General features: G+C 35.7%; 1 protein-coding gene across 1 annotated transcript in view; it reads left to right on the top strand.

Annotated features, from left to right (window-relative positions):
* The first annotated feature begins 7,643 nt into the window (after positions 1–7,643).
* Positions 7,644–21,052, top strand: part of LOC137241397 (ras-related and estrogen-regulated growth inhibitor-like protein) — a 260,561-nt gene continuing 247,152 nt past the window's right edge. Inside the window, exon 1 of the mRNA XM_067768951.1 lies at positions 7,644–7,649. The gene's annotated coding sequence lies outside the window, so the exon portion shown is untranslated. The remainder of the gene's footprint in view (positions 7,650–21,052) is intronic.

Consider the following 21,052-nt stretch of genomic DNA (forward strand, 5'->3'; position numbering starts at 1 on the left):
GGCTGCTGTTTCCAGAGCTGTCAGCAAGATTGACATGGTAGAAGGCAATATTGAATGAGGTGGTATTGCAAGATGATTGACAACACTCGTGTCTTGAGTTTCACCACACACATCAAATCTCGAAGGTGGCGTACAAACAACAGAGCTCTTGTATTGACTTAGGCAACAATGTTATTTCAACAGAGCTCATTGACAAAGTTTCTCGCAGTGTGGTAGCACTGCGTTTTCGACCTGTCAAAGGAAATGAAAAAATAAATAAATTAGTGTTGGGAACTATCGAATGAATTCAACTATCGATAGTTACTGAATGATTTTAACTATCGAACGAATTTTTTCATTCATTCATTCATTCATTTGATTTGTTCTTTAGCTTGCCAGAAGCCAAAAGAACAATCTCTGGATTGTTTTAGTTACCCCTCGGGGTAGCTAAAGAACAAACCTATATAAGACAAAAAACGTCGTGTTCCAATGAAACGTGATCCAGATACGGCTAGAGATTTAACATGCAAATGCGACAACAATGTGAACCATATGGATCAATTTGTTGTTGCATTTGTATGTTAAATTTCTATCCGTATCTGGATCACGCTACATTGGAACGTAACAAAAACGTTAAATATGACGAAAATGGTGTAGATTTTGCTTCAAGTAAATAATGAAAATATTCAATTTAAATGCCTTTGTTACATGTTATGCAAAGCGCATGAATGATATGCAAATGACCTTGGTTCGCAACCCACTGAGTTTTTTGCTCTCCCCCAAACCTGTGGGGAGATTTTATGCCTCTACAACAACAACAACAACAGGAAAGAGGGTTACTTAAGATGGATTTTTATCTGTATTATTCAAATCTGTTTCAGAGGCATTATTGATTGCCTTAACTTATACATAAGCTACTGTTTTTTTTTTTCAAAATTCAGGTCACGTTTAATTAATATAAAAATTGCACATTAAATTTCACTTATAAAAGAAACATAAAACAAATATTTCAAGCACTTAAATACTAAAAGTCGCTATAGTTGTTCTAGCCAAAATCGGATAGTGCATGAGGGTCTATATTAAATTTTCGCCGCAGAGATGGCAACTGATTGCGTTATTAAACCCCTAAAAAAATTGATTGTAAAGTAAATAACACAAGTATGTACATCGAGTTGACATGAAAAATACCTTCAATGTTTAAATTGCTGTTCAAAAATATTATCATATCTAGTTTATCTCCTTTAAATCGGTTTCTCCTGTCGTTAATTATTTGCCCTGCTTTCGAGAAAACTCGTTCTGACGGAACCGATGCTGCGGGTATACATAAATATTTTTTCGAAAGCATATATAGTTCCGGAAATGTTGACTGGCTACGATTCCAATAGTCTAGGGGATTATTTGAGCGATCAACAAAATTTTGCCTTAGATATTGCTCCAACTGAATATTTGCATTGACATTGGGCGCGTTTTGACAAATTGTTTTTGCTTAAGCAACTCTTACATCGAGAAGGTCCCAGAGAGATACTTCGCTTTTATCGACCGATGCTTCTCTTGGGGTGTTGGTAGAAACACTTGTGTTTTGTTGCCGTATTAGGGAAGTTACTTCTTCCACTAGCCATTTTGTTGTATTATTTGCATTAATTTCATTACCGAACGCAATTTTTTTAAACCTAGGATCTAGGAATGTTGATTTGGCGCACATTTTGTCAGACTCCAACTGCCCTAATCGTCTCCAAACTACCTCTAACAATCTGCTCTTCAAACTTTCTCCCTCTACAGTTTTCATTTTGCGATTTCGTACTGCGTATTGAAGACCTCTGATCAGGGGGCACTACCAGTGGCATCGTGGGATAATTTTCTCCTGACAATTCGGTTGTCATGGGCTCTACGGGCTTGAAAAGATTAGTGTAGTCCAACAATGTTTCCCATTCTGATGAATTGAGGAAATCAGGAGCATTTGGTAAAGAAGTTATTATGGCAGAGAGTGGTTCTTTTACCAAGCATATGCGCTCCATCATTATAAGGGTGGAATTCCACCGGGTAGGGACATTTTGTTTTAACCTCAGTTCAGTAACGCCCATTTGCTTTTGCATATTTTTTAATTTTTCCGTCGCTTGAGAACTATGGTTAAAGTAAGTGACTATGGCACGACACTTGGTTATGAGCACAGTAACTTGTGGAACAGCTTTGATGGCATCAATTACACATAAATTTAATGTGTGCGCTACACATGGGTGGTGGTGCTTCTGTAGCATTTCAATTATAGCCTTTTTAATATTAGCCCCGTTATCACTTACTACAGTAACTATTTTGTCAAAAACGGACCACTCATCAAATATTAACTTCAATTCTGTAGCTATATTTTGGGAGGTATGATTTCCTATGATTTCCTTTGTTGATAAAACTGCAGAAATCATTTTGTTATCCCGAACGAAATGACTAGTAACTGACAAAAAAGATTTTTGACTATCAGAAGTCCACATATCAGTTGTAACTGAAATATGTGTTACAATGTTGAGCAAGTAATGCAGTTTCTTTCTTACTTCATTGTATTTAAAAGGTAGCATTGTATTTGATAAAACTTTTCTGTTTTGCAAGGAATATAATGGCTGAAGCTTTTTTGTAAATTCTACAAATCCTACATTGTCAACGATGGAAAGTGGCTGCAAGTCGTTTGTAATCATCTTTAAAAGAGATTCATCAATATTATTTTTTTCTTGCTCTGAGAGCTCAGAACGTGTGTATGTATGTATGTATTTATTTGAAAATTTGTTCCTAGCACAGCAATTTTGACAAATTATTTAACAGTGATAGTCATGAATAGCATGAGCTATAAAAATTGAACATTTATAATAATAAATTAGATTAATCAAATTAAATTAAATATAACGGACAATAGTGAAATATTTATGTATGTAAATGTAAATCTTAAAACTAAAGAAAAGTAGTTAATAAATATTAAAAGACAGCAGTAGTGATGACAACTTTTGGCTGGTTATAGATTGAATAGTATTTAACAAATAAAGAAAGAAGACACAGAGAAAGGAAAAGGACTTAGAAATGAATATTTTAACAACAACAATTTGAGATCCAGTTTAAGAGTCGTTAAAAAATGATGTTAGCTCTTTTCTGAAGTGCAGAGCACTACTTAAGAGTCGAAGACTACTAGGTAGCGAGTTCCAAAGACGTATTGCAGTAACAAAGAATTGGCGCTCAGAGGTTACCGAGCGGTATCTGATGTGCTTAAGAAGAAGCACCGATCTTGATGATTGCAGAAAAATAAGCTTACGATGTGCTGGTAACAAAAAATTTTGTTTGAACAGTCCTTCTCAAACATCCACTATTGGAAATGTCTTCGGTAGGTACTGTTAACGAACCGCGCGCTGCACTCCCTGCAGTAGTTTACGAAAGAGAAGTGGAACTACGTTCCTCTTCTGCAATTACTGGCGCTATTTCTCCTGAAGTTAGATTACTATGTTCTGAGCATGGTGGAATCACCAGGTGAAGTAAATAAAAAGAGATAGAAGGTGTACGCTATCTGAAACGGTAGGGATGTATTTTCAACGGTCAGAAGAGGGTAAAATGTTTACCCGCTTTGGAAAAGTAGGAGTAGAAAAACAAATGCCTTGCTACGAAAGCCATTACAGACTGTTTCTTTTTCAGCATATCAGTGCAACCTAATGCCAATACAAAAGGGATACACAAGACCAGTGCGAACTTGTATTACTTTAGGCATCGAATAAAATTAAAAACTTAAACTGCAATGAGTAGTAAAATTCAAGAATGCGTCTAAAGTAAACTGACAACTTCAACTTCAGTTGAAGCTTTTATCGAAAAACCGGACATAAGTGGGAGAGGTGTTATCCATTATATAGTTGAACTGTAGGAACTTTGCGTACTTAAATGGGTTTCGGGTTTGATGGAAAGTTTTACAGTCACACTTGGAAGTGATCGTAATACTTTTAAATGTGTTTCGATCTCTAAAAATCCATTGTTCTTTCCATCTGCTCTGTTGATTTGACATTGAGATTTGGAAGTAAAACATATGACCTTTTAATATATCATACAAACTTGATCAGAAGATCTCCCATAAGCTCTTGACAGTTAATTCATGATGTATTACTAATGGTGCCAAGTTATTATTTACTAAAATATGTCAGGGGATATAATAGGAGTCGGCCTAGAACCAGAAGGTGCTAATCGAAGCGAGTCGGATTCATATATTCTAATTTACAATCCATAACAGCAACATTCTTCTTATCATAGTGGTCTAATTTTTAGGCCAAAACAAACATAGCGAGTAACAATTTTTCGTAATTGTATTTAGAAATCCATTGTTTTAGCGAAGTGTTTACATAAATAAGGTGTAATACGATAGTTTTGTTGTTCTTGCACATTTTTCGAAAGTCTTCAGTAGCGCTGCACAGGCGAAAATCCTTGTTGGATATGACGCGAATTCAAATAGTTTGTTTTAACAAAGACTTGTTTCAAATTTTTTTGGAAGAAATTAAACATACTTATATGATGGAAACATCAATAATATAAACGCAATAGTTACCCACGACCTTACTTATGGAAGCCCACACCAAAGATACCCAAAAATGAATCTCTGTAATTAAATCCGGTGAAGGTCCATCGATATTCACCTACTGGTTTAGATGAAAAAAGGACTAAAACTACCATATTTCACTCCTGCAAAATGCAAAAAAACCACATTTTTTGGGGACAACATTGGTGAAAAATTTTCAGATAGCCGAATGATAGAACAAAGAAGAATTTAGAGCGAGACAATTGACGGCTTACTTCACCTGGTTATTCCACCATGGTTCTGAGGAAGACGGTCATTTAAATTTGATGTGTTGCCAGAAAATTTAAAATTTTTTTTGCATATATGGCATTTAACTTCATTGCCATTTTTGGTAAAAACTCCCAAACGGAAGATCTCTTCAATCCAGGCCGCATTATAAATATCTACACAAATGAAATCGTTAAAATCACTTCCTCAGTTAAAAATATTTAATAATTACCACGCTTAAAACGTTTGTCGATTAGGTTGACGTATGCTAAATTTATTTTAATATCTTTTTAACACTGATATATGCACAGCAAAAATTAAAATAGAACGAATGATTCGAAGAAATAGTAATGAGCGAATCATTCATACCAAAAACTAGTAGTTCGATAAAATAGTAATGAACGAATCATTCATACCTAAAACTAGTAATTCGAAAAAATAGTAATGAACGAATCATTCATAACTAAAACTAGTAACTCGAAAAAATAGTAGTGAACGAATCATTCATACCTAAAACTAGTAATTCGAAAAAATAGTAATGAACGAATTTCAAATGACTATCGAATGAATGAAAATTAGTGAACTATCGAATAACTCGATAGTTTTCATTCGATAGTTCCCAACACTAAAATAAATAAAAATATAAAAATCACACTTCGGTTTGTAACGTCGTCATGTTAAGTTCGTTTTTCCCCACAGCTCAGCCGTGTGCAAAAAATAGGACGTGATGCATGCGGTTGAGAACAAAATGGAGGATGGTGCGGAAATCGAAGTGGCAAAGATCAAATTAAATATTATCGCACTTGGAGTAAACCATTAAATCAAAATATATCTAAACATCATTTTGCGAAATTGTTTAAAAATATCCAGGTGCTATCGTGCCTAAAAATCCAAAGGAATAAATAAACCACATGTGAAGTGCAAACATATATGTATAAAACCTTCGTTTTATACGCTTTTCAGTGTCAAACACGGACAATTGCTAGCGGGCAATTATCCAATATAATAAATTTAATCAGTATTATTATGTTAAAATAATAAATTTAAAACAATGCAAATTTATATATACATAAATCTATCTCGCTATGTACATACATACCGATTTGGAAATATATAATGTCACCGAGGACAAACGGAACATATAACTGTAACGAAAACGAGAAAAAAAACCTAACATAAATGTACAGTAATGTACATATAATCAATCCACATAAACGTGTTATAATATAAAACATTTTACGACAAAAATTTTCTTATTAAAACAAAACAATTTAAAAATAAAGACTGAAATTACCAAATGGTGGACTAGTTGAGAGGTCACATATTTGCATGTCATGTACACATAACCAGAATAAATATAAAATATAACACCTGAAAAGACGAAAATACTTTTACAAAAATGAAATAAACGAAAAATAATTACCACAATTGAATGGACTAGAGCATCTGTACATATTATATTAAAACTCACCGGATTATACAAATTACTGGATTCGAATCATACAACCATAAATCTTGGGCAAAAGTTGGAAATTTGTACGATGCGTCCTGAGCTTCTTCACATGGGCTCCATATGTTTAAAATGTAGAAAACTGACGTGATTTTTTAAAAAATAAATATAAAATATAACACCTGAAAAGACGAAAATACTTTTACAAAAATGAAATAAACGAAAAATGATTACCACGATTGAATGGACTAGAGCATCTGTACATATTATATTAAAACTCACAAATTACTGGATTCGAATCATACAATCATAAAGTGATATTGGAGATTGGAAAATAGAAAAAAAAAAAATTATGATACATACATACGTAAAAATATAATTCATGATGAATTGCAAACTTTGAAAAAGCACATGGCAACAAGCCATATATTTAGCAATTACAAGGAGAAAATTTGTGCTACGGGTTTTTACTTTGCGACATATGTTAGCTGCTTATGCACGTCTAAATGTTGCAAGTATATTACCCTTATACGTTTGTTAACCTGGCGATATAAGAGGCAATTTAAAAGTCCTCTTGCCATTTATTGGAATTGGAACATTCAATTCCTAAAACCGAAAAAAAAAATATATATATAAAAATACGCGGACGCGCGTTTCTGGCCGATTTGAAGATTTACGCCAAACTTTTGAATCAACCGCCGAAACTGAAGGGCGTAATTTCAAGGAGTGGATACATAAATTAAAAAAATTTATTAAAAATTTTTATTTTCTATAAGTGTATGCTTAAAGGATTTTTTCATTCATTGAGGATAGTATAGTTTTAATATAATTCCTAGTATCAACATAAAGAGAAAAAGAATAAGAAGAAGCTGTGCCTTAGTCATTATTTATAACCTTAAAATTGGTAAGTTTTTGAGAAAGATGTGCATTCAAGTTTATTAGGGGACAAAATGGCGGACGCTTCGGCATCGTACGATGCCGAAAGCAAAAAATTAGATACTCAAGGACGATCAAAGAAGAATTCCAAAAGAAACAATAATGCTGCGCATCAAAAACATCCATATATGGATACTAAAGGAATTAATGTAAACCAGAAGGAATCCAAAAAGGAAACTCTTTTAACGGACGTACCAAAGATTCCCATGCAGGCTATGCTAGTGCCGAGAGGTACTTACAAAAAAATAATGGAAGGTATTGAGTTTACTGACTTATCCACCAAAAGTAGGAATGAAATAGAAGTTCAAAATGTTAACAAAACACAAGAAAAACAGTCCCTGTACTATAACAAGAATATTGACCAAACCATTTCAATGCAACCATCCAATGCAGTTAGCAAAAACAATTATACAGTACAATCTGTAACAATGAATATCTCGAAAGATGTTCCTACTGTGGAAGCAGTAGATATACCACAAAAAAGTGACATAAACATTAATAACCAATCTGACGCCTCCCAGAACGTATTTAAGTATGACACATCCCACAGTGGTGAGTTTTGTGTGTTCTTTGATCCGCCTAAAAGTGATCTATTCAACAACACATCCATTAAGAATGGACTATTCCTAATGGATAAAATAAGAAGATTCAATATAAAGGGAATCAAAACAGTAAAAGCAATCGGACGATCTCTATACAAAGTATTTTTCAATTCTCATCTAGAGGCAAATAATACAGTAGACAATATTCAGCTGAAAGAAAAGAACATCAGAGTCTTTATACCAAGAAAATGGTAGAGACTTATGGTGTCATAAAGCAAGTTCCCAAAGACTTTTCAGATAAAGAGATCATGCAAAATATAATTTCGAACATAAAAGTGACCTCTGTGACAAGACCCCTTCGAAGAGACATAGACAACAAGGAAAATCTCTTACCCACAATTACAGTTAAAATAGGTTTTGCAGGAGTAGACATACCCGAATCGGTAAATATATTCTTTGTGGATATGAAAGTTCATCACTTCATACCTAAGGAAGACAATGTTACAACTGCGGTAGACTTGGACACACGAAGAAAACTTGTAAATCAAAGAATAGATGTATACTATGCGGAAACGAAACTGGATGCAAATCTGCGTGCGTAATAAAAAATAATAAATGTATCTTGTGTGGTCAAAATGGGCATGTCTCTCTTAACCAAAACAAAAGTCAGAGGTGGACTCAGGAAAAAAATATTGGCAGAGATCATCGCCATCAAAAAAATGTCCAGAAAGGAGGCTTATGACACTTATACTCAAATTAACAACTACAACAATATATTTAACATTCTTGATGAAGAATTGTTTCCAACTCTTCCGACCTCAGAACCCAAAACTGTCAAAAGGGACAATGTGGTCAATACATAATTCACCACTATTAAATACAGCAAAGTGGCTGCAATGCCAGAGAGGAACAAAAGGACAGGGGGAAAAACACAGGACAAATGACACTCCAAAAAGTATTCCTTCATATGCCTCAAATGACTGGTTTAAAGTATAAGAAATTTAAAAATTAGTGACACTTTTATGTCAAAAATTCCAAATAGACTCAGAAGAGCTAATTGTTAAATTGTTGAACAACCTCTATAGGGAAAATGCCAATGACGGACTAGCGTTATATGGCACAAAATATATTGCAATAATTGATGGTGCGGATCCTACAACATAACTGCCAAAGCTTGAAAGCTAACAAAAACTACATTGTTTTTTTCGTTGAAGAGCCAATTGTTAAACTGTTGAACAACCTCTATAAGGAAAATGCCAATGACAGACTAGCGTTATATGGCACAAAATATATTGCAATAATTGATGGTGCGGATCCTACAACATAACTGCCAAAGCTTGAAAGCTAACAAAAACTACATTGATTTATTCGTCCAAAAATATAGTATTGATATAATAGCACTCCAAGAAATATTTTCACATGACAGTAAAACTAAAAATCATAAATTAATTGATTTCAATCTTATTAAAAAAACTCGGTCTGATGGCTATGGAGGTGTGGCCATAGGCTGTAGAAAACATATACGTTTTAAAAAAATCAAATATACCACAACATATGACATACTTATGATGAAAACCACTAGCCCACAAACTAATATAACAGTATGCACAATATATTTTCCTCCTAATTTTAACAGTAACACATTTCAGCAAGAATTGACAAAGCTCTTTGACACATTGTCCAGGTGTGACAATGTAGTAATCCTGGGTGATTTTAATGCAAGATATTCAACATGGGGAGACGCAACAATTACTACAAAAGGACGATTTTTAGAAGACATAGCTAGGACATACAATTTTACATGCCATAATGATGGGACAATAACACACAACACAGCGTCAAACACGGGCTCCGTCTTGGACCTAAGTTTTTCAAATCTCAATCGAAATGTTTTTTGGTCTTGTAGCCAATCCTTCATTAGAGGAAGCCATCGTCACCTCATTGTATAGATATAGCAGACATTCATAAGCAGCCGCTCCATTTCATCGCAAAAAATAAACTGTGTACTGAACTAGCAAAAATATCTGCTGAAAACAACTTGCGCAACATAGAGAGATCTATCAAAAATGCGATCAAAAATGCGATCAAAACTGCTACTATCAACCTAAACAATTTTAAGCATACCCCGAAAGCGTGGTGGAATGATGAAATGGAAAGATACTATAGAATACTCATTGCCAAAACCAAAAAGTCCAGACTTACTGGTCGAATTGAGGACATAGATGATGCACTAGAAGAAAAAATAAAATGGAAAAAATTAGTTAAACAAGCAAAGAGCCAAAATTACAAGTACAGAATTGAAGAACTCAATCAATACCCCCACAGCAAAAATGCATAGCAATTTGTTAGAAATGTTAAAGGGAACGACAGCTTTCCACATTGTAACTGGCCAGAGGAAAACAATATTCCATATCTTAACTTTTTAAAAGAACAGGTTAATGACATAACTTTTCAATGACCAGACAACCAAACAGCGACGACCACATAAACTTTACCCAATCAAAGTTGGAAGAAATACTTTTTAAAAAAAGTCCACGGCAGGGGGCCTAGACCGAATAACATATGACATGTTGAAGGAACTCACACCAAGCGCTAAAGCTGCGCTAGCAAAAATGTTGGAAGATCATCTTAATACCAACAATGTTAAAGACAGTTGGAAGAGAATAAAAATAGTACCCATTTTAAAGCCCAATAAAAACCCAGATGATATCGCAAACTACCGACCCATAGCCCTTAATGTTGGAAGATCATCTTAGTACCAACAATGTTAAAGACAGTTGGAGTAGAATAAAAATAGTACCCATTTTAAAGCCCAATAAAAACCCAGATGATATCGTAAACTACCGACCCATAGCCCTAATTTCAGTTATTGCCAAATCAGTGAACATGTTAGTGAAAGAAAATCTAGTGCAGCATATGGAATCAAATCAGGTAATACCAGCAAAAATTTACGCTTACAGAAAAAATGGATCATCAGTTATGTGCTTAAATTAAATAATACATAACATTGTTGACCTAAAAAGTAAGAAGCAGCATGTTTTCATATGTGTTCTAGATCTGAGTAATGCGTATAATTATGTAGATCTATCAGTACTAAATTCCATGCTCATAGAAATACAAGCTAACCCTACCACAATTAATTGGATTCATAATTTCTTTTCAAGAAGATACTACATGTTAGGTAAACAATCAGTAGATATTAACAACGGACTACCTCAAGGTAGCTGTCTATCTCCCATCTTGTTTAATCTCTATACTAGATTTATTATCAGCCATGACAATGTTAAAGAAAGGGCAATTAACAGACTGGAGAACAAAATAAGTCAATTTCAAAATGTATGCAGCTCTCTAAACTTATCTTTCAACTTTTCAAAAAGAAAATTCATGTACATGACATCAGGCAAAAACAACATTTCAACCTTAGTATAAACAATACCATGATTCAACAGACTGATGAAATTAAAATGTTGGGTAGAATCATTAACTTTAGATCCACGATCAAGGATCATGTCGCTAAAACGAAAAAAGAAGCACAGAACGCAACGAATCTAATTTCAAAGCTAACCACAATCAAGGCAGGCCTGAGCCCAAGACATAGTTTAAACTTTTACAAAGCATTTGTAAGAACGAAGATTGAATATGGCTGCACTACATTTGCAAACGCCCCTAAAGGATACAATTCAAAATTACAAACAATTGCCAATAAAACTATTAGAAGGTACTTGGGAGTACCTCCCAATACTCTGATTCATTGTAGATATGCTCTGGCGGGAGAATTACCGCCGTTGGTAAGGGCTAAATGGTTGGTAGCCAAAGAACTTACCAAACAATGGTTTATAAATGATTCACTCAAACGACAACTACAAACTTCCCCTGAGATAAACTCGAGTTATAGCTTCATATATAACAAATTCAAAGAGATGTTTGACAAAATAAATACGAACGTCACCTTCCGAAGACATAAAAATTTATACCTATTAGGCACCAACCTCGAAAATTCAAAAAATCAATACTCTAAGGAACAACTAAAAGCTATATATAATGAAAGAATAGATGACCTAAACAAAAAAGACTTCTACTTGCAACAGATGCATCTGTGTCAGACAGCAGCACAGGTTGCAGTATACGTGACATTCAGAAAAATATATTTTACATGTATAAGCTCAATGACAAATACTCGTCCATGTTTGGTGAACTGACAGCGATTAAACAAGCGATAAAAATAGCATCTAGGGAAAAATGCAAAAAACTTGCCATTTTCATAGATAGATTGTCCTCCATTAATGCACTGAAAAAGAAAACTACAAATAACTTCATAGTAGCAAGCATTCACAATACATTACAGAACTCAAGCTTTGATGAAATTCACATTATTTGGACACCAAGTCATATAGGAATTCCATTCAATGAGAAGGCGGACTTTGCTGCCAAGGAAGCTGCTACAAGAGGAGCAGTTTTAGAAACTGCCCTCACACCACAGGAATCCCTAATAAAAATAAATAAAGTTATAGCAAATGAATCGAACAATGAATTTCAAATAATAAGCAATAGTAAAGGTACTCATGTCGCAGCAATAGTTTCTGACAGCGTAGTTAGTTTCTGAAGCGGTAAAGAAAGGTTTGATGGTGAATAAGGACAAAACGAAGTACCTGCTGTCATCCAGCAAAGAGTCAGCGCATACGCGCCTTGGCAACCACGCTACTGTTGGCAGCCATAATTTCGAAATAGTACAAGACTTCGTTTATTTGGGAACCAGCATCAACACTAGCACTGAAATCCAGCGAAGAATCAATCTTGCCAATAAATGCTACTTGGGACTAGGTAGGCAATTGAAAAGTAAAGTCTTCTCTCGGCGAACGAAAATCATACTCTACAAGTCACTTATCGTACCCGTCCTGCTATATGGGCAGAAGCATGGAATTTGACAACAGCAGATGAAGCGGCTTTGGGAGTGTTCGAGAGAAAAGTTCTTCGAAAGATTTATGGACCTCTACGCGTTGGCGATGGCGAATATCGAAGAAAATTTAATGATGAGCTGTACGAGCTATACGCAGACATCAACATAGTCCAGCGAATTAAAACGCAGCGGCTACGCTGGCTAGGCCATGTTCTGCGAATGAATGATGATGCTCCGGCCAAGAAAGTGTTTTTATCGGAACCCGCCTATGGAAGCAGAGGTAGAGGGCGGCCCCCACTCCCTTGGAAGGACCAGGTGGAAAACGATTTAAACTCCCTTGGTGTGATCAATTGGCGCCGGTTGGCGGAGCGAAAGAGCGACTAGCGCGCCTTGTTGGACGGCCATAACCGTTTAGACGGTTAAGCGCCAATTAAGTAATTAAGTTTCTGACATTCACCAAAAGCCATGGTATAATAATAAACAAATTTTAATGGACCCTTATGACATCAAGCTTATAAATAGGCTGATCACAGGGCATACATATTGCAAACAATATTTATGCAGTTTCAGGCGGAATATGTCTAATCTATGATCTTTCTGCAACTCCATTGAAACGCCAGACCATCTTATATTTGAATGCACGAATTTCGAAACATAGCGAAACAATTTTAACATATTTAAGAATTCCACATCGTTAATTGAATTATTGAAATCTAAAAATACTAAGATGTAGGAAGAACTCATACAATTTATTCATGAGGCACAGCTGGATAACAAACCACTTTCGGTAAATATTTTTTAGAACGCGTTAGTTCTGTATCTTTTAGAAGTTTCTTTTTCTCTTTATTCTCCAATTAAATAAAAACATATACAAATGTAAATATATACACAAAATAAATGTACATTTTACGTAGAATTTAAGAAAACATGTTAGAATTAATTAATATATCAGTTAGAGTAAGAATATGATTTATATAGTAATCGAAAAATATTGTAAATCCACTCCAAAAACGTCCAAAGACGGATTTTGGAAATAAAAGCAACTCTACGACAGTTTTGTAACATAGTGTATAAAGTGTAGTTGACAAACACCTTGACCAACCATCTGTATTCATATGAATACGAACATATCCACAAAAAAAATTTACGCCAGAAATATGTAGGTGTTGGCATTGCTGCTGCTGGTGGAGCTAATGCCCATTTGGAAAATGCCAATGGCATGCCTGACAATCCAACAACAGCTGTGTCAACGTGTGCACATCACATCGTCGGGATGCAGTAGCCCAGCCGTAACACCAATGAACACCCACAGTAAGATTGTGGCGGTGTGACCACAGTAACGTTATTCGCAACTCAGACAGTAGGCACAGCAACAACAACTGCATTACAAGCAGCTTAGAACATCATCACTAGATTTAGTTCCCGGCTTTAGCGTTGAATCATCTGCATTCTTTAGGTAAAATCTATAGGGATTTGAAGCCAGAAAATATTTTGCTGGACGAACACGGACACATAGCGCTTACATATTTTAGGCAAAGGACACGACTTTGCTGCAGACTGGTGGTCCTTTGGTGTGCTTATGTACGATGCAATTTACCATTTCATGGGCAAACACGACAATAGACATTGAATCAAATATTGCGTTCCAAGTTAGGTATACCAGAAAATCTATCACCTGAAACACAATCACTCCTCCGCGCTCTCTTCAAACGAAATCCACAAAATCGTTTGGGTGCTGGTCCTAAGCGCATCCTTCATATAAAAGCGCATTGTTTCTTTGCCACAATCGATTGGCGGAGACTAGAACGGAAGGACGTGCATCCGCCATTTATACAACAGTTTCACGCGACGATGCATTCTAAATGGGGTTACCGCTGCTGCTCACGCCCCACGGCGCCACCAGCTTCCTCTACAATCTCCGTAGCACAGCTGGGAGTAATGCCGAGCATCAGCCCCCGCCCCCGTCTTCTTTCCCCCTCTTTTCCGGCAGCAATAGCGTAGGTCAGGGACACAGCCGAAGGCATGCTACGCGTCCCCTGTATGGTCGTAAAGCCTAACAACTACTCACTGGAAGAAGCTACAGGCCTGCCAAAATACTGCTCTCAGAACCGCTACTTATGTCCCCAGAACACCATCTACATAATGAGGCGAGAATACTCCCCATCAGGGAGAGAAATGAGATGCTAACCAAACAGTTCCTGTTGAATACCCAGAAACCTGGGCATCCCAACAGACATCTGATTGATGAGCCAAACCGCCCAGGGGCTTAAGGAGTAATCTCCGTAAGCATTATAAGGAAAAATGGCACCTGAGAACTTGGCCGATTGAAGCAAAAAAACACAAGCAGGTCCTCAATGAACTCTACAAACAGGCGTCGGACCTTTATGCCAGGAATTGCCCGGTGAATCCAGTACTCAAAGAACAGTATTCAAAACTTGCGGAAGAGGAACGCATACTCCTCAGGGAAACGCGAGTCACTCTAGCTCAACTTCGATTTGGATACTGTAACAGGTTAAACTCTTACCTATCCAGAATCAACCCCGACATACAAAACATATGTCCTGCATGTAACGTGTACCCACATGACACCAACCATCTCTTCAATTGTAATGTGGAACCAACGCCTCTAACACCCCTCTCATTATGGTCCACCCCTGTTGAAACAGCAAGTTTCCTTGGACTCCCGTTAGAGGATATTGATGACAATTTGTGATCGGTCACACCTATTGGATGGGGTGAAGCACTGCTACAACAACAACAATGATTCATTCTACTTTGATGTTGAGAATACTTCTAAATCACCACGTGACTCACCTGGTGGCCCTATCTCTGCGTCAGCTACGAAATCTTCAGGGATTTCAGCTTTGTAGCGCCTGTGCTTTAAGATCAACAATTCAAGTCCCTTATCGCCATTTGTGCCCACTGCGCTGCCACCACAGCGTTCACTGTCCGGTGTGCTGACAGGAAACTTCCATCCTGAATACAATTTATTGCAAGAACTCGGGCGTGGCACATTCTCCGTCTGTCGTTTGTGGGAACATGCACGAACATGGCGTAGTACATCGTGACCTGAAACCATCGAATATGATTTATGCAAGTATGAGACAGACACCGGAAACCTAAAAGCTATGTGATCTCGGTAAGTCTATATTTCATCAGGTTCCGCATGCTTTCTAATTCTTATTTACTTTTACTGCACAATAGATCTGCACAAAGGTCGCAGTGCTTCCAGGCCTAGCAATAATATTTACTTTTACAGCTTTCCTTATGACTCCTTGCTTCACAGCTAATTTTGTAGCGCCAGAAGTCCTGAAACGCCAAGGATACGATATCGCCTGTGATATCTTGTCGTTGGGTGTTTTGCTTTATATTATGCTCTCTGGTCAACACCGACCGAATGACTCCCCTGAGGGATATTAAAACTAATAATTTAAGCATAAAAAATAACAAATATAGTCATTTATTTAAAAAATATTAATATTATTAAAATAAACATAAGATGATCCGTACCTCACTAAGGTTCTTTACACATCGCTGGTTCGTCCAATACTCGAGTATTGCTCATGCGTTTGGTCCCCTGTTTCTCAAAAGCATATAAAGCGTCTTGAGTCAGTTCAAAAGCAATTTTTGATATTTGCATTGCGCGACCTTAATTGGGACTCAAGTCTCCACCTTCCTCCATACAGAAGTAGACTTCTTCTTACTAACTTACCCACTCTGGAAAATCGGAGAATATTATTGGGGGTATTGTTCATCCATAAGCTCATTATTGGAGAAATTGATTCTGCGGACCTTCTCAGCCGCTTGTTTTTTGCGGTTCCCCCTAGAGTATCCAGACACTACGTTCCTTCTATTTACCCCTTTGTCGACGAAGGAACAAGACAGTACTGTGTTGATTGGAATCTGGTGCATTCCAACAACGTAAAAAACATGCTTTTTCATTAGTCACTGACCGGAATCGTATGCATTCCGGCAGTATAATCTTATGGGTCAGGCATCGAGCTGATTGGAATCCGATGTATTCCAACAACACAGGTCATGTTACTTTTTTATGCCTTGTGATGGCGTATCCTCATTACACTACTCTTAGCACTGCCGGATTCCCATGACATGCTGATTGGAATCTTGTTGCATTCCAACAGGAAGATTAGAATCCACTGCATTCCGAAATCATGCCGAGCGGAATCTGATGCATTCCGCCAGTATAAGATTTCGGCATAAGATCTTATTTCTGCTCATATTTCTTATTATTATTATATTCTGAAATTAAAGAGTAATGTTCATTAATATATCTTTGTTTGTAATATAACATTGTTGAAATCTCGATATATCTTAAATTTTATCTTTTGAGTTGTATATTTATATATCTTTTATATTATGCAGTCGACCATAGTTTGTCGTCGACTTTAAATAATAAATAATAAATAAAATAAATAAATAAAAAATATGATGTATAGAATAATTTAATAAAATCTGAAATAGAAGAAAAATATTAATTACATTAAAATAAACATAGCATAAGAAAAAATATGAAATATTACACAATTAAATGAATATAAAATCTGAAATAGAAGAAAAAATAATTCTATTGTAAATATATTTCTGAGAGAAATGAAATAAAAGCTGAAAATAGAAGAAAAGGACCAACTGGAATAGAACAAATACTATAAATTGTTCAAGGCCCAAATGAAATATAATATAACTGGAACAAGAATTGCGAAATTGTTTTTCATTTCTCACAAGACTTAATTTGTTTAAATTAAGTCCATTCACCTGTTCTCATCTTAAACATGGCTTAATCTAATTTGATTAAGTAAACTTACAATGTCTGATATGAGATCTCGGATCAAGTCCATATTTCCTGTAAACTAAAAAGAAGAATTAGTATATACGTATACATATTAAATTACGAAATCTGTAAAGCAAAAATTATTAAAAATTTAAATAAAAAACCTCGTGTAGACCCGGACCTCGACCTAGACTTAGACAAATCCACTTTGCATATTTAAAGAGTAGATCAGTAATAAGGAAATCCAATAATTGCAGTCGGTGATTTAAACATCCATCTTCATCGGAAAACCATCCAGGAAAGGCGGTTTCAGTTTTATTTTGAATTATTGACACCAACAAACTTTTTAAACCAATCCTATGTGCATGAAGAGGAAAAAGCTGAGTAAACCATTTCATTTGCAAATGACACACCTCGAACCCCCTGTCGGTAGGATTAACAAGCCTCAAATCACTCGAATCCTTGTAATTTTTGGCTTTGATCATCGCTTCCGAGTTATGGGCGAGCTCGCTTTGAGTCTTTGTCAATGACTTGATGCATTTTTCGCATTTCACTTTACATAGTACCTTATTATAACAGCAACCTGTGTAATACCGCTGCACCTGTACCTCTACTTTGTTCTGAGCCTTGACGAAACTTTCGTTCGGTACATAAAAATCTTTCAAGGCTAGCATACTCTTCTTATCATCTTCAGACACATCTGTTATTTTTAGTCTTTCCTGAAGACGACTGTCTTCTTGAGTCCAATCTAGACAGTTGTCCTGGCCGTCTTCACAATTACCGTCTATCGTTTTGAATGGATGCCTCAGAATTTTCATATTTAATGTACACAACTGTACATGTAGTCAAAGATGACGTTTTGTAGTTCCGTTCTATCATACGACTATGATAATTTGGTTAACATATTATCCATCATTACGATTTTATATTTTTAAATACAAACAAAAATTTATTTAGTTAACTAAAACATGATTTATAACTTTCACTTAACACTCTTTTTTTATACAACATATTTTACTACATTTAAACGAATATATAGCAAAGAAATTAAAATTATAAGAAGGTTGAACACGCCAGTATAAGAGTTTTTTTGGCGAGTTGAGTCCAGAAGAACAAATTAGTGGAGTTCACCACATGCCACACACTATTTTTCGTGTTTGCCAAGTTCACCAAATGCAAGCCGCGGCGAGCATATTTTCGCCGCGTAAAATATGAGAAATGTCAAAATACAAACAAATAGAATGAATAAAATTGATCTTGTCTAAGATCTTGTCTACTTTGTTACTCTTTCGGTAAAATGTATGCCGAAATTGGGGTGCTTTTTGGCAAAAAATTATATTCCTTGTTTACTTCTACCAATTGATTTTAACCGCGGCGGCCTTTAAATTCTTAGGTGTGAGGCAATTAACAAAATTTCATTCGTAATGTTTGATAACGTGAGAAATGTCAAAATACAAATAAATTGAATAAAAATCATATTGTCTTGCCTACTTTGTTTCTCTTTCGGTACAATCTATGCCGAAATTGGGATGCTTTTTGGCAGTCAATTATGGTACTTGTTCTCTTCCACCAATTGATTTTAACAGTGGTGGCCTTAAATTCTTAGGTGTGTGGCAATTAACAAACTTTCATTCATAATTCATAATGTCCTCGCCCCACTGCGCGCGCAACTTTTGATGATTCTGGGTTCGAATACCACATTTTATTTATTTATTTTTTCTTCTTTAAATCATCCAAAATCAATCAATCAACAACCAAAATCATCAAAAGTTGTTCACAAGGCCAAGCCCGAAAATATATAAAAGAGCCCAATACACCAGGCCATCATAAAAATATGTAGGGTTACTGGAGTATGTTAGAAAAATATAAGTTAAAATACTCATCCATAAATGAATGCTGCAAAGGAAAAAGTAATATACAAACCAAAGGATAATCGAGCTATCTTCTTTGTACAACATATAAATGTGTTTAGAAGTCAGAAATACCGTTACTTAGTATGTATGTCCCACGCATTCACACACCGCTCACTAGACTGAAACTCAAGCATCATGCATATAACTGCTTGTTTGGCCAATGACATTTGTCAGCTAATGTGGCATAGCTGTATAGACTGCTAAATTGTTGTAGTTTTTCGTGGGTTCAAAGACCGGTAGATTTAATTTTTCTTTATCTTTTTTTTTTAGCTGAAATTATAAAAATGCGCCAAAATAGCGAAATTTTGCCGATAAGGTAGGTAGGTCTTTTTAACCAAAATTCAAACATTGTTTGAAATTTCTTTCCTTTCAAGTTTGAAATTGTTCTCAATGGTAAAAGAGGCCATCGAAAGCTAGCATGGTAATAGGCGACCATATAAAATAGCAAATGTCGCTAATGTCGCAATATGCAAACATTTTTCCTAACATCCATACCCGCCTTCTCCTCATCTACAAGCACAAAAGTCAAACCAGAGACAAAATTAGAGTTGGGTCGTTTCGTTCTGAACTTGTTCAATTGACCGGGTCTCTCAACTGAACAAGTGAACTAGATCTTCGATTTCGGTTCTATTTGTTCTTTTAGTTCTTACACAAAGCATTGCTGCATACACACCGCCATCTATACTTGTTGGCTTTTTTCGCGGGTGCAAGCAGCAGTGAACAAATTTGCTTGAAAAAAAAAGAACAGATGAACAAAAAGAACAACTTGTTCGTTCATCAGAAAAAGAACGAAAGATTCGAATCTCTGAAATGAACGAAAAAGCACAACTCTAGACAAAATATTAAATTTTGATTTTGTGTCGTTTCTTATTACCAACACATTCAAACATTTCGTCCGGCCGCGTACATATAGGCCAAAACTAACACAACATTAGATTTTGGCGAGGAATCTTACATTCCCGCCTACGTCATATGGTACATGGTTAAGTATTGCATTTCGCATCTCTAATGAATGCTGCTAAGTAAAAAGTACTATACAAACCAAAGAGGATAATAGAGCTATCTCCTTTGTACAACATATAAATATGTTTCCAAGTTAGAAATTATATATATGTCCCACGCATTCACTCACCATTCACCACTCACTAGATTGAAACTCATCCTTATAACTACCTGTTAGGCTACCAAAGTTCACAAGCTATTGTGGCACAGCTGGGTAGGCAAGTACTTTGTTGTACGATTTCGTGGGTTCGAAGCCCGCTCTAGTCGATACTTATTTATTTTTTTTTTTTTTTAGCTGAAATTATAAAAATGCCCATATAAATTAGCAAATGTCGCTAAAATATGCAAGCATTTTTCCTAACTTCCATACCCGCCTTCGCCTCATCAACAAGCACAAACCAGAGACAAAATCTTAAATTTTGATTTTGTGTCGATTCTTCTTACCAACACATTCAAACATTTTGCACGACTTCACCAGGCGCTCATAAAAATTAGCGCATATCCGTCAAAAATATGAAACGAATTTTTTGGTGTTCGTACGGACACATGTATGCATCTCCTTTTACGCAAAGAATTTTACGCACGAGAGTGAGTATAGCCATCTCATATTTCGCACTTTAGAAATAGTAGAAAAAATCCTCTTTCGTTCCCGCCTTCATCTGATCCACAAACAAACAAATTACAAAAACCCATTGATGCAACCAAAACATTTGCTTATTTATATGTTTTTGCACAGTTTTCATATGCAA

The sequence above is a fragment of the Eurosta solidaginis genome, chromosome 2, assembly GCF_040869045.1.
Source record: "Eurosta solidaginis isolate ZX-2024a chromosome 2, ASM4086904v1, whole genome shotgun sequence".
NCBI lineage: Eukaryota > Metazoa > Arthropoda > Insecta > Diptera > Tephritidae > Eurosta > Eurosta solidaginis.